Genomic DNA, 12,680 nt, shown 5'->3' with positions numbered 1-12,680 from the left:
AAATTTGAATATGATCCAACGGCTAATGAGTCTGGGATGTGGATTTTACTAAAAATAGGTTTAGGTAATTCACACATAACTCCACATAACTCAACATCCACATCAAGAAATTCACACATGACTAATTCAAGCCATACCAAAACTCATTCAAGTCAACCATATAGTCAAATAATACAACAAATACAATTAAACATCGATTTATAATTAGTAATATTTCGGGGTGTTACACTTCCAATCAAAAGGCGTGATTTTCCATGAATTTTGTAAATTGGAAAACCTTTTTCCTTTGAGCGTCGTTGTATCTATCTTGCCTTTTCCTTTCTAAATTGCAGAACCTTTTCATTAGCACATCAATTATAAGCCTTGATATTTTGTTGGTAATTTCTGTTTTTGCGTGATTCTTGATCATATAGTAGTTGTTGCAAAAGTGTTGGAGGATTCTTGAGAAAAGGAAGTTGAATTCTTTCCATGCTGCAACAAAGAATATATTTGGGATTAGCTTGCTTTCTATATTTCCTCGTCCTTTCTTGATACCACACAACAACTTGGCAATATGCACATGTGCTAATGTTACTTAGTTTGGCATAAATAACACTGTGGTTAAACTGAAAGTTCTGCATGCTAATAGTAAAACCTGTGTTAATTTCGTGAGCAGAATCATCAACACAATCTGATAGCTCATTCTCATAATCTAGTACATTGTCATATGTTTCTGCATAACAACAAATAGTTACACCATTATGATTATTACTTTATGTTTAATTCATTTGATATAGTATTTCAAATTATTGTCACCTGCATTTTCAGTACCGTTATCTGAAGAGGCCTCATTAGTATGATGAAGTGGATCATTTGAGTGTTGAGGTACAAAGGAATGATCATGGATTTCATTTTCTAGTAGTCCAGTAGAAGTTGAAGATGCAGCCACAAAGTCATTGTACAAATTACTACAAAGCCTTCATATATTATTGATAGTTTCCTCTGTCTAGTTGACACTTGTTGACTGTTGGGCTGAGTATTTGTGACATCTGCTAATGCCATTAGAAAAGTTCTTTGGCTGCTGCCACTTGTTCCAATTGCATTAATAGTTCCTGTGAAATTCATAACTATCACAACCTACCCTACAACGGGAGTCTGGGTGAAAAGCCAAAGGTGCGTCTTCTAAAAAGAAAATGCGTGGAGTCGTCACCGTTTATTTGAGGAAAACATTAGAAAAACCAAAAAGAGGTTTGCGAATTTTGAAAATAAGGGTTTGGGAGTTGTTTACGCATGGGAAGGTATTAGCACCCCACATGCCCATTGTTAGTCGGTGAAAATGACTAACTTTTATGTATAAAACTTGTATAAATTGTATCCAACTCTCCCAATTTATGGTTATTTTGTAATGTTATAAGTATTTTCTGTTAAGTATAGGTAATAAACACTTAGTATTTTCATTTTGTGTGTTTAATAATCATTTTCTCTCAATTTCAGGTTAATTAGGCAAGCTTTGGAAAAGGATGTTTTCACCTTCTCGCTAAGCCAATCTGCTGGCTTAGTGAGCATCCACTAAGCGCAAAACTTCTGGGCTAAGCACGAGGAAGAATCCAGAAGAAGATGAGCTGTACAGGTTCGCTAAGTGCACCACTTCATCTCTCTAAGCGCACCGCTTCAGTTCATCCGCTAAGCGAGAAAGGCGCGCTAACCCAAAAATCACTAACGTGCGCTAAGCGGTCCATACGTGCGCTAAGCACACGAGCACGAACAAGACCACCTATTTAAGCCTAAAATCAGATTTTGAGAAGAGACTTTGGACTGGGATTCAGAACTTTGCATGTCTAGGGTTTCTAGAGAGAGAAAGGTCCAAGTTCCAGAGAGTTTTGAGAGATTTTGCTATGTGAAAATCTACAGAGACCAGAGCTTGAAGTAGGAGCCGGTTTGAGAGCTTGAGATGAGTTTGTGAGTGATTGTGAGATCCTAGAAGTGAAGGAGACATCCTCACCACTTGTATTTTTGCAATCTTTCATCTTGTTCTTCTCTTTGTTGTTAAGAAGGCTTCCTGGTATGGAAAGCTAAATCCTCTGTTGGATCTTCCCTGTAGGTACCTAATGTAAATATATTTCTATCTATTTAATGATGTTTTGTGTGTTCTCTGTGTTATCTACTTTTCATTCCGGTATGCCTTTACCTTGATCACATAGATGCATGCTTTGTTAGGGTCATTCAATAGTGGAAACTGGTCTGACTCTAAAGTCTTTGATAGTGCAGGGCTGAGTTGTCGTGCTTTCACGAGGAATCGGGGTACAATAAGTTAGTTGAGTATGTGTGTCTTAATGCGGTCCTGGTTGAGTTTAGTCTTATAAGAGGAATCTGCGGACGATGCTTGATCAGGATTAGGCTAAACTATCATGAGGAATCGGGGTTTAGTATTTTAGGAGACACCATAAGAACACATGAACATTGTTAGATAGAGAATATCTTTTGAGCATCAGGCACCTATTAAGAAGACCAACTTGTTCTCTACTTGTTTTTAAACATCATTTCTCTCGCGTGATTTTCTTTCTTTTTGCACAGATAGTTTATACACTTGTGCATATTCACACTTACTTTTACACAATAGACGCCTATTTGCTGAAATGGCTTACCAAATAACACAAGTTCCCCGAGTGTTTGATACTCGGTTCTTATCGTTTTATACTACTGGTGCGATCCAGTGCACTTGCCGAAAGCCAAACACTCGTCACAAGGGATGACAACCTTTAATCGAGTATACGCAACATGACTTCAGAATTATTTATTTTTCCCTTTTATATTTTTTATTTTTTTTTGGGTCGACAAGGGTCTTGCCCTTGGTCCTACGTATCCTCAGGTGCGATGAGGAATTCAAACCTACGTAGTTCTTTAAGTCTGAATGTTTGTGTGTTAAATTGATTTTTATGCTTTCAAAATATTCGTTTTAATTTCGAAAAAAAGTGGTTTAAGGCATTGGACCTTGAAATGATGTTTTAAACTTTGAAATGAGGAAAGAATCATTAAGGCGTTGGACCTTGAAACGATCTCAAGTGATATTTGATAAAAAGAAATTAGTTATGAGTTCGTTTTATCTTGGTTTGTTTATAGAAACCACTTGGTTCTTTTTTTATAATTTTTTTCCAGATGTTTAGAAAATTCAGTAAAAATTTCAGCTTAAAATTCACATTTACCAATTCTGTGTTTGCTTATGCTCAAATGTCTTGAATAACACAATTCAATCAAGCTTAAGACTTATTTGATTCACAAATCCAACCACAACTCAATTTCTTCATAGGCATCATATAGGACAATTAGAAAACAAAACAAAGTTCAACAACAAGACTACTTCTAGGAATTGATTTAGAACATGTTATGAACTAAATAACATGTATGGATTAGACTCAAAATTCAAAAGATAGGCTAAGAATGACAAGAATACATGAAAAAATATATCTAGAATTCAATCAACAAAATCAAAATTCAACACAAACTTAGAACATAATGTGACAATTATTATGACTAAACATGACTCTAAGACAACATGGAATAAGTGATTTACACTTAGATTTTTGTGTTTTTTTTTTCTAATCAATATTTTGGAAGAAAATTTAGATCTAAAGGTTCAGCACAAGAAAATTATGACTGATAAATGATAGAACCTAAAATCAACACAAAAACATGATTCAAGAGTAGATCTATAAAATTTGAACCATAGAAATGCAAGAACAAGTGTAGATCTAAGATTTAATCGATTTATTTTTTTGAATCTACTCTAAACAGCACCAAACCACAATACAATGGAGGATGTACATCGAGAAGAAGATGAAGAACAAGGAATTAAAGTGAATTGACTGAACAAAAAGATAGAGGAAGCAAAAGAACATCACCTAGATGAAGATGCTCTGATACCACATGACGTAGCTCCATGTGGAGCTTGTAGGCCTTGGTTGGATCTTCTTCATCAATGGAGTCCTTTGCTTCTTAAAGATAAATGGAAGCGGAATGGAGAAGGAAGAAAGATGATTGGAGACACCACTTCAAGGAGAAGATGAGTCAAGAAGAAGCTCACCACCATAGGAAGCTATGGATAAGAGCTTGAAGGTAGGAGAAGATGAGTGGATGGAGAGGGAGAGAAGGAGCACAAAATTTTGTGCCTCAAATGAGGTATGAACTTTGAAGTGTAATTCTCAAATGATCAAAGTTGAAAAAATGCACACACATGGCCTCTATTTATAGCCTAAGTGTCACACAAAATTGGAGGGAAATTTGAATTTCTATTCAAATTTCACTTGAATTTGAAATTGAATTTATGGAGCCAAATTTTGGAGCCAAAATTTCACTAATTATGATTAGTGAATTTTAGCTATGGTTCAGCCCACTAATCCAAGATCAAGTCCAAGATTCTCCACTAAGTGTGCTTAGGTGTCATGAGGCATGTAAAGCATGAATGACATGCACAAAGTGTGACTATATGATGTGGCAATGGGGTGTAGCAAGCAAATGCTCACCTCCCCCTCTAGCTGGTTACTTCCATACTTGACCTTGACTTGATTAAAACCTTTTCTTAAACGCATGTGCTTGGTTCAACCCTAAGTTCACAAAAATATAAATTTTGATTGCCAATACTTTGACAACCTATCATAGAGATGAATAATTATGGCATACTCATGCTATGCATGACACATGTAACTATGAGATCAACATGAGACGCCGAAATAACCATCTTTTCCTAGTTAACAATGCGTTAGGTACCATGTTCACATGATTTTCAATCTTTTTTTAAGTGAAATAAGTGTATAATCCCAACATGGTTTGTTTATAGCTATCATCATGGTACCCAACACATGTAACTAAGAATTTGGTGTAAACTTTCATTCTTTATTGTGACTTTCTTTTAGTTCTTTTTGTTTTGATTTTTGTGTTTGTTTTTTTGTTTTCTTTTTTTTTGAGGAAAATGCAAGACATGAGCAACTATGTGTCAAGATCATGCATGAGTGAACATAACATGCGAACGATGAAAATAGAATCTATGTAATTGGCAGAACAAAAGCACGCTAAATGTATGATAATGCAATGACTTATGCAAATGCAGTGCATGAATATGATAAATGATAAATGTAGGAATGATATGTTCATTATGATGCAATGAAAAGATGCATGATGCGATCAAGGAACAAGTCAGAGTGAGTTTGCTCTGTGCCCCTAATTCAAGAATCTAATGGAAAGGATCCAAAAGTCCACTTCTAGTGACAACTCCCAAGGGTACTTTCATGTAACCTTACCGGTCTCTAAAGATACCATCCTCTTAGATAATACATTTGTGGCGATAGGGACTACGAGCGACAATGCATCACCAAAAGAGGAAAACTCTAGATAAGGCTTCATTATTATCAAGCGAGTCGGAGACCCAGCATGACCACAAATCAACCTCCACTTCTTACAGCTCACATAGACCCGTGTATAGGGCCTAATATCTCAATGTGTGTGCAAAGGTGTAGGTTCCATGTGTGCATAGAACAAAAATATTTCTAACTATGAATGTAATAGATAGACAGACACACACCAAACACAATAACATAGCAAAGTTGATACACAAATATGTCCAAAACAAAGGATAAAAGAAAAGAGGGAAAATAAATAAGAAGTCATGATAAAACATTGCACACTGATCGAATGACTTAACTCTCTAACAGTCCCTAGTGGAGTTGATCTGTCACAACCTACCCTACGACGGGAGTGCAGGCGAAAAGCCAAAGGTGCATCTTTTAAAAAGAAAACGCGTGGAGTCGCCATCAACATTTATTCGAGGAAAACGTTAGAAAAACCGAAAACAGGTATGCGAATTTTGAAAATAAGGGTTTGGGAGTTGTTTATGCATGGGGAAGGTATTAGCACCCCATGCACCCATCACAAGGGATGACAACCTTTAATCGAGTGTGCGCAATGTGACTTCAGAATTATTTACTTTTTCCTTCTTTTTTTTGAGTTGACAAGGGTGTTGCCCTTGCTCGTACGTATCCTCAAGTGCGATGAGGAATTCATACCTACGTAGTTCTTTAAGTCTAAATGTTTGTGTGTTAAATTGATTTTTATGTTTTTGAAAGATTCATTTTAATTGCGAAAAAAGTCGTTTAAGGTGTTGGACCTTGAAACGATGTTTTAAACTTTGAAAAATGGAGAGAATCATTAAGGCGTTGGCCTTGAAACGATCTTTTAAATTTGAAAAACAGAGATAGTCGTTAAGGCATTAAACCTTGAAATGATCTCAAGTGATATTTTGATAAAAAGAAATTAGTTATGAGTTGGTTTTATCTTGGTTTGGTTTATTAACTTTCAATCTCTTTAAAGACAACTTTACAACACTAGCGATCGGTTAAGATTAAACTTTACAAAGGGAAACAAGATCGCCGTGATAGATGAAGAAGATGGATGTGCACATAATAACAAGGGGGACCCCTAAAGGTACATAGATCACATTCAATCCTCAAAAATAAAAACTAATCAATGGTCGTACAAAGAACACAGAACAAGAAAATGACTTAGGGAATGATCGCGGTCGCGATTCGGTAGCGCCTCAGATTCATTTCCTCTTCTTTCTCTCTTCTCTCAAATCTCTCCATTTCTGACCCTTGGAACCTTTTAAAACACCCCTAGGATGCCTATTTATAGGCAAAGGGTCACTTTGGGGCAGTTGTAGCTCGCCCAAGCGAGCTAAAACTTAACCCAAAAGCAATGAGCTTGCCCAGACGAGTTGGTTTCATCACCATGAAGCTATTTGGGGGCCCAAGTGAGCCAGAGGCTAGCCTAGGTGAGCTAGGGTCCAGGAAAACCAAGAAAAAAAAACCCTTTTGCCCCCCTTTTTTTGGTATTTCTCACATTCTTGATCAAAACACTGAATGATCATCTATTTCACACTGTAACTGGCGTTTAACACCGTAAGTCGACTAGAAAGGATCAAAAGATCAATGAACGATAGTCCCTGGACGAAATTAGGGTATGACAACAATAGAAGGTCAGTCTTCACAACATATGTAGTAATACACCTTATAACAACAATACAACTTGAGGATATTAGTATAGAGATGTAAAACCTATATTTTCATTGAATATTTGTGCCTTTTTGGCTCTATCATTCTAACTTCTTAAATGTTTTCCTTGCAATATTAGTTTTCTTTTTAATCTTGCAGATTTAGTAGAATCTCTTGTGATAGAACCTTCTTCTTCCATGAATCATTAACTGGAAATGAAAGTTCTTCAATAATGACCTGAAGATATCTTAGCAGAATATGATAAAACGAAAATGTTAATGAGTCTTTGGAGATTGCCAAATTTGTTTGAAGTTATATTGTTTTGATATTGAATTGAAGATATGTTAGAAGAAAATCATTGTTACATCAAGTCTAATTCACCTACCAGTTGTGACATAGTGATTTAAAAAAATTGTTAGGAAAAATGATACACGAACTCCACTAATTAGAAAATCTTGTGCTTTTCATTAGTATTTTAGATGGTACATTGGTTAGAATAGAAAAAGTGACTTAGTGGAAGACTTAGTATTCTTGATTGCTATGCTTTCGTTGGTAACAACACCTTTTTGGTAGCTGGTAGACTTAGTATACCTTATACCTACCTTGTAGTCACCTATTAGCAGATTATGACTCTATTTTTTGTTACCTACAAAATACTATAATCACAGCATCGCAAGTTTTAGACATATCCCATCCAGTTGGTAATAGGCTACCAGCACACTTAAAAGCAAACCTTCTTTTGCTTTTGATAATAGCCTCCCATGAGTAAACTTCGAACTCTTCCGTGATTTCTGTTGGACACTCATATGCTTTGTTGTGATTTGTTTAAGAGCATTATGTTGAAATTGATTTGGTTTTGTCCAGAAATTACTTTATACAACAAATGATTTTTTTATGCTTTCGTAAGGTCTGCAACACATGTTTTACAACAGAGGCTACAATGTATAGGCTACAAACAATTGGAAAATCCTGCTCTTTTATTTTTGTGGAATTGACAAAGTTCAATTTAAAGACATGCTTTGTTGGCCTAAACTATCTATATTCTTTTCAACTTCAAAATTTTGGTTCATATATGTCTTACCCACTTTAACAACACCATTCCACTTACCAGGATCAACATTTTTAATTTGAGCAACAATCTTATGAGCCTATGCAAATATTAAAAATTGTCATATCATATGGAAATTATTTGATAGTTATCATATTTTGAACATACCATATTGCTATGGATTTCGAATTTCCTTTTTTCATATTATTTAGCAACACTGCATTACATTTGTTTTGACACAATTACATTATGATAACATCAAATTTTTCACATACATCTTGTGCCACAGTTAAGAGTTCCTTGGCATGAAACATCCTTAACACTTGCTTGTCATGATAGATTTGATGCACCATATATCCATTAGGATAATTAACAGCATCTCGAAGACATCTTCCTTCAACACTTTCTCTATTTATTAAAAATAGTAGATGTTTGCCAATAAGCGACATCACCTATGGTGGATACACTATTGGATCAGGATCCTAAAAAAGTCAGAAAAACAGGTTATGCAGCATTGGTTAAACTATTGAAACAATCAGAGGTCTATGAAAAATTTGTAAGTACCTCAGTTGACAAAATAAGATTATGGCAGTCCTTATTGACTAACTTTGCTACATCAGCATTTGGTAATTTAAACCATGCAATTCCAGAATCATCATAAACTTGAGATATTAATGAGTAGTTGCAATGCCATCATAAACTTAGTTTTTAATTCACTATCATAGGAATGATTTGTATGCAAAACAGAATATATGAATTAAGTATGTTTACCTGGGAATTAGTGGAACACAGACTTTAGTTTGGTAATGTCTTGTGTCATTATATTCTACCAATCGATGACCATTTTCTAACTCCCACTAAGGTGTATTATCCATGAATCCAACGATTTTGGCCCAAACGACACACAAATCATCCTTCACAGTGAAAAGCACCATATGTATATATTAGTGAAGACCGTATTAACAACTTCAACAATCCAATTAAATAGTTATATATGAAGGATTAAAAACACTGACCCATCCAAATAAGTGCAAATCTGCAATCATTTAATGGGCATTAAGAATCAAGAATTTGAAATAAACATCATTTGGAATTGGTCCAAGATTAATCACTCACACTTTTTCAAGCCTAACTCTGTTATGGCACATGTAATGTTAATGTTAAACAAATCCATATTTGACCAATGATAAAAGCAATACACATTTGGCCAAAATTGCAACTGTAGTAGGTACACATTAAATGAATGTATACCTTATTCCACAATTAGACATGGTTGGTAAGATTGGATTCAATATTATGTTGCTGACATTAGCCACCATTTCAATATACATTTCACTTGTTTCATTGATATGTTTTTAGTTAATATATTTACAAATGTATGTTGTATCATCAAGCGAGAACAACATTCAACACTAATGTTAATGCCTACCATTGAGTCAATACACATTTGGCAAAAATTGCAACTATAGTAGGTACACATTAAATGAATGTATACCTTATTCCAAAATTTGACATGGTTAATGATGCAATCCTACCCCCTAAGGGCATTGGATAGAAGACTCCATGAAGATTGAGCCAAAGAGACAAAAGAAGGCCCTAGGGTTCTCATGAGCCTCAAGGTAGATTTTAGGCCAATGGGCTAAGTATGAGCCCACTTATCTTTGTACATATTAGATTAGGATTTCATTATTTTTAGGTCTTGTATTTAGGGCTCCATAATGTAGGTAGGGTACTCTAGTATTGTAGGATTTTTCAGCCCTTGTATTTTAGGGCACCTAAACTAGTTTTTGTATTAGGGGTAGTTTCATAATTTTACATGCATTAAGTAAATATTTGATGTGTGTGTTGGGAGATAAATTTAATTGAATTGGGAGAAGCCCAGTCCAATTAAATTTTGGAGGGGGAGGTGAGCATTTGCATGCTACACCTTATTGCCACATCATATAGTCATACTTTGTGCATGTCCTTCATGCTTTACATGCCTCATGACAACTAAGTACAATTAGTGGAGAATCTTGGACTTGATCTTGGATTAGTGGGCTGAACCATAGCTAAAATTCACTAATCATAATTAGTGAAATTTTGGATCCAAATTTGGCTCCACAAATTAAAATTCAAATTCAAGTGAAATTTGAATAGAAATTCAAATTTCCCTCCAATTTTGTGTGACACTTAAGCTATAAATAGAGGTCTTGTGTGTGCATTTTTTCAACTTTGATGATTTTTTAGCCCTTGTATTTTAGGGCACCTAAACAGGTGCCCTAAAATACAAGGGCTGAAAAATCCTACATTACTAGAGTACCCTACCTACATTATGGAGCCCTAAATACAAGGCCCAAAAATAATGAAATCCTAATCTAATATGAAAAAAGGTAAGTGGGCTCATACTTAGCCCATGGGCCCAAAATCTACCCTAAGGCTCATGAGAACCCTAGGGCCTTCTCTTGCCTCTCTGGGTAAAAGACTTGCTTATGAATCAAGGGGAAATAACGTGTTTTAATTCTGATATTTTTTTAATTAAAATTTGCTCGCTGTTTAATTTACAAAAACAAACAACCCCCCCCCCCCCATTCGTTACTGTTTTATTACTATCTATTATGAACATTTGGTTGACCATTGCTCGCTGGGAGACGACCTAGGATCACTTCCTAGATATTGCATTTTTAATGTTTATTTGATTCGGGTATAGCCTCGATCAAATTTGGCGCCGTTGCCGAGGAGCAGTGGTTCAAAGGTTCATAATAGCTAGTGATTCGTGTCTTATGTTTAGTTGTTTTACGTTTACTTCTTTTGTTTAGTGTGTTCGTGTTGTGTTAGTGTGGTATTAGTATGTTATGTTAGTGCGTTGTTCTGTTTTATTTGATGTTCTGTTTTGCAATTTAGTAGTAACCCTTGTTCAGCGCTTCCCCTATTTCAGTTTTATGTTTTGCTGTGAATAGTGCTCAATGATGGAATTAGAGACTGATTCTGTGTTACTGTTCACACAACATTACATTAGCGACTGAATTAGTGACAGTTGTTTACAATTTAATCGGCAATTTTTTTTTATAGTCAAGGTTGTTATTTTTGACTGAATTTTTGTGTGGTAGGTTCTTTTGACTCATATTTTGTGTGAAAAATACCAGGAAAACTTGTTGTGGCTGGATTTGAGAGATTCAAAAAAAATTTGAGAACTTGTGTTTAGCAAAACTTCAAACGGCCATAACTTTTGCTTTGGGTATCAGAATAACTTTTGTCGGTTGGGGACTCCCAAGCTCCAAAATCAGTCGTTTACTAAGTTTTTTATTTTTTAATTTTTTAGTATTATTGTCCTATTTTTCTAAACTTTGCTTAGGTATTTTTCATAGTTAGACATTGAATTTTTGTTTGAAATATTTTGTGCTATCTTTTCATGATTTTAGGGTGTTCCTCATAAAATTTTAGCTCATTTTGATATTGTTTAAGTATAGTTGTAGTTTCACCCCCTTGTTAGGTGCTTGTTGAGAAACACATTATTTGTTGCATATAGTGCATGACTAGGGGTAATCCAGGTGATTTACAACCCTTTGATCCTGAAATAGATAGAACCTTTCATAGATTAGTTAGGCATAGTGTGTATCCTGGTCATTTTGTGCATTGTGAGCATTCTGAGCATTCTGTTGAGGATGATTCTGAATATTCTGATTTTGAACATTCCACTACTAATTTTTATATTGAGAACATGGCTCAACCTCCACCTTGTGAGAGGACTCTTAGGGAGATGGTTGCACCTAATTTCACTTATGAAAGCTTGTGCATTCAATATCCTGATGAGGGTGTTCCATATGTTCTCAAGATTGGACTAATACATTTGCTGCCCAAGTTTCATGGTCTTGCAGGTGAAGATCCTCATAAGCATCTTAAGGAGTTCCATATTGTTTGTTCCACCATGAAGCCCCCGTATGTCCAAGAAGATCATATCTTTCTAAAGGCTTTTCCTCATTCTCTGGAGGGAGTGGCAAAAGATTGGCTATACTACCTTGCTCCCAAGTCTATTTTCAGCTGGGATGACCTTAAAAGGGTGTTCTTGGAGAAATTCTTCCCTGCATCTAGGACCACTGCCATCAGAAAAGACATTTCAGGCATCAGGCAACTTAGTGGAGAAAGCTTGTATGAGTACTGGGAAAGATTCAAAAAATTGTGTGCAAGCTGCCCTCACCACCAGATTTCCGAGCAACTCCTTCTTCAATATTTCTATGAGGGACTTAGCAACATGGAGAGGAGTATGATTGATGCTGCCAGTGGTGGAGCTCTTGGTGATATGATCCCTGCTGAAGCTAGGAATTTGATTGAGAAGATGGCTTCCAACTCCCAATAATTCAGTGCAAGAAATGATGCTATTATCCTTAGAGGAGTCCATGAGATGGTCACAGATTCATCTGCATCTACTGAAAATAAAAAGCTTGAAGGAAAACTTGATGCCTTGGTTAACCTAGTAACCCAGCTTGCCATGAATAAGAAATCTACACCTGTTGTAAGAGTCTGTGGTCTATGTTCTTCTGCAGATCACCATACAGATCTCTGTCCTTCTTTACAGCAATCTGGAGTCAATGAGCAACTTGAAGCTTATGCTGTAAACATTTATAATAGACCTC

The 12,680-nt window shown here is 35.6% G+C and overlaps 1 non-coding gene across 1 annotated transcript; it reads right to left on the bottom strand.

Annotated features, from left to right (window-relative positions):
• Positions 1-12,145: 12,145 nt before the first annotated feature.
• Positions 12,146-12,252, bottom strand: LOC113000814 (small nucleolar RNA R71). Its single transcript, XR_003266135.1, has one exon. It is a non-coding gene; the product is annotated as a small nucleolar RNA R71 (small nucleolar RNA).
• Between the last annotated feature and the right edge of the window lie 428 nt (positions 12,253-12,680).

The sequence above is a fragment of the Glycine max genome, chromosome 20, assembly GCF_000004515.6.
Source record: "Glycine max cultivar Williams 82 chromosome 20, Glycine_max_v4.0, whole genome shotgun sequence".
In the NCBI taxonomy this organism is placed as follows: domain Eukaryota; kingdom Viridiplantae; phylum Streptophyta; class Magnoliopsida; order Fabales; family Fabaceae; genus Glycine; species Glycine max.
Note: the sequence above shows the minus strand (reverse complement) of the source record. Positions and strands in the feature narration are given on the sequence as shown.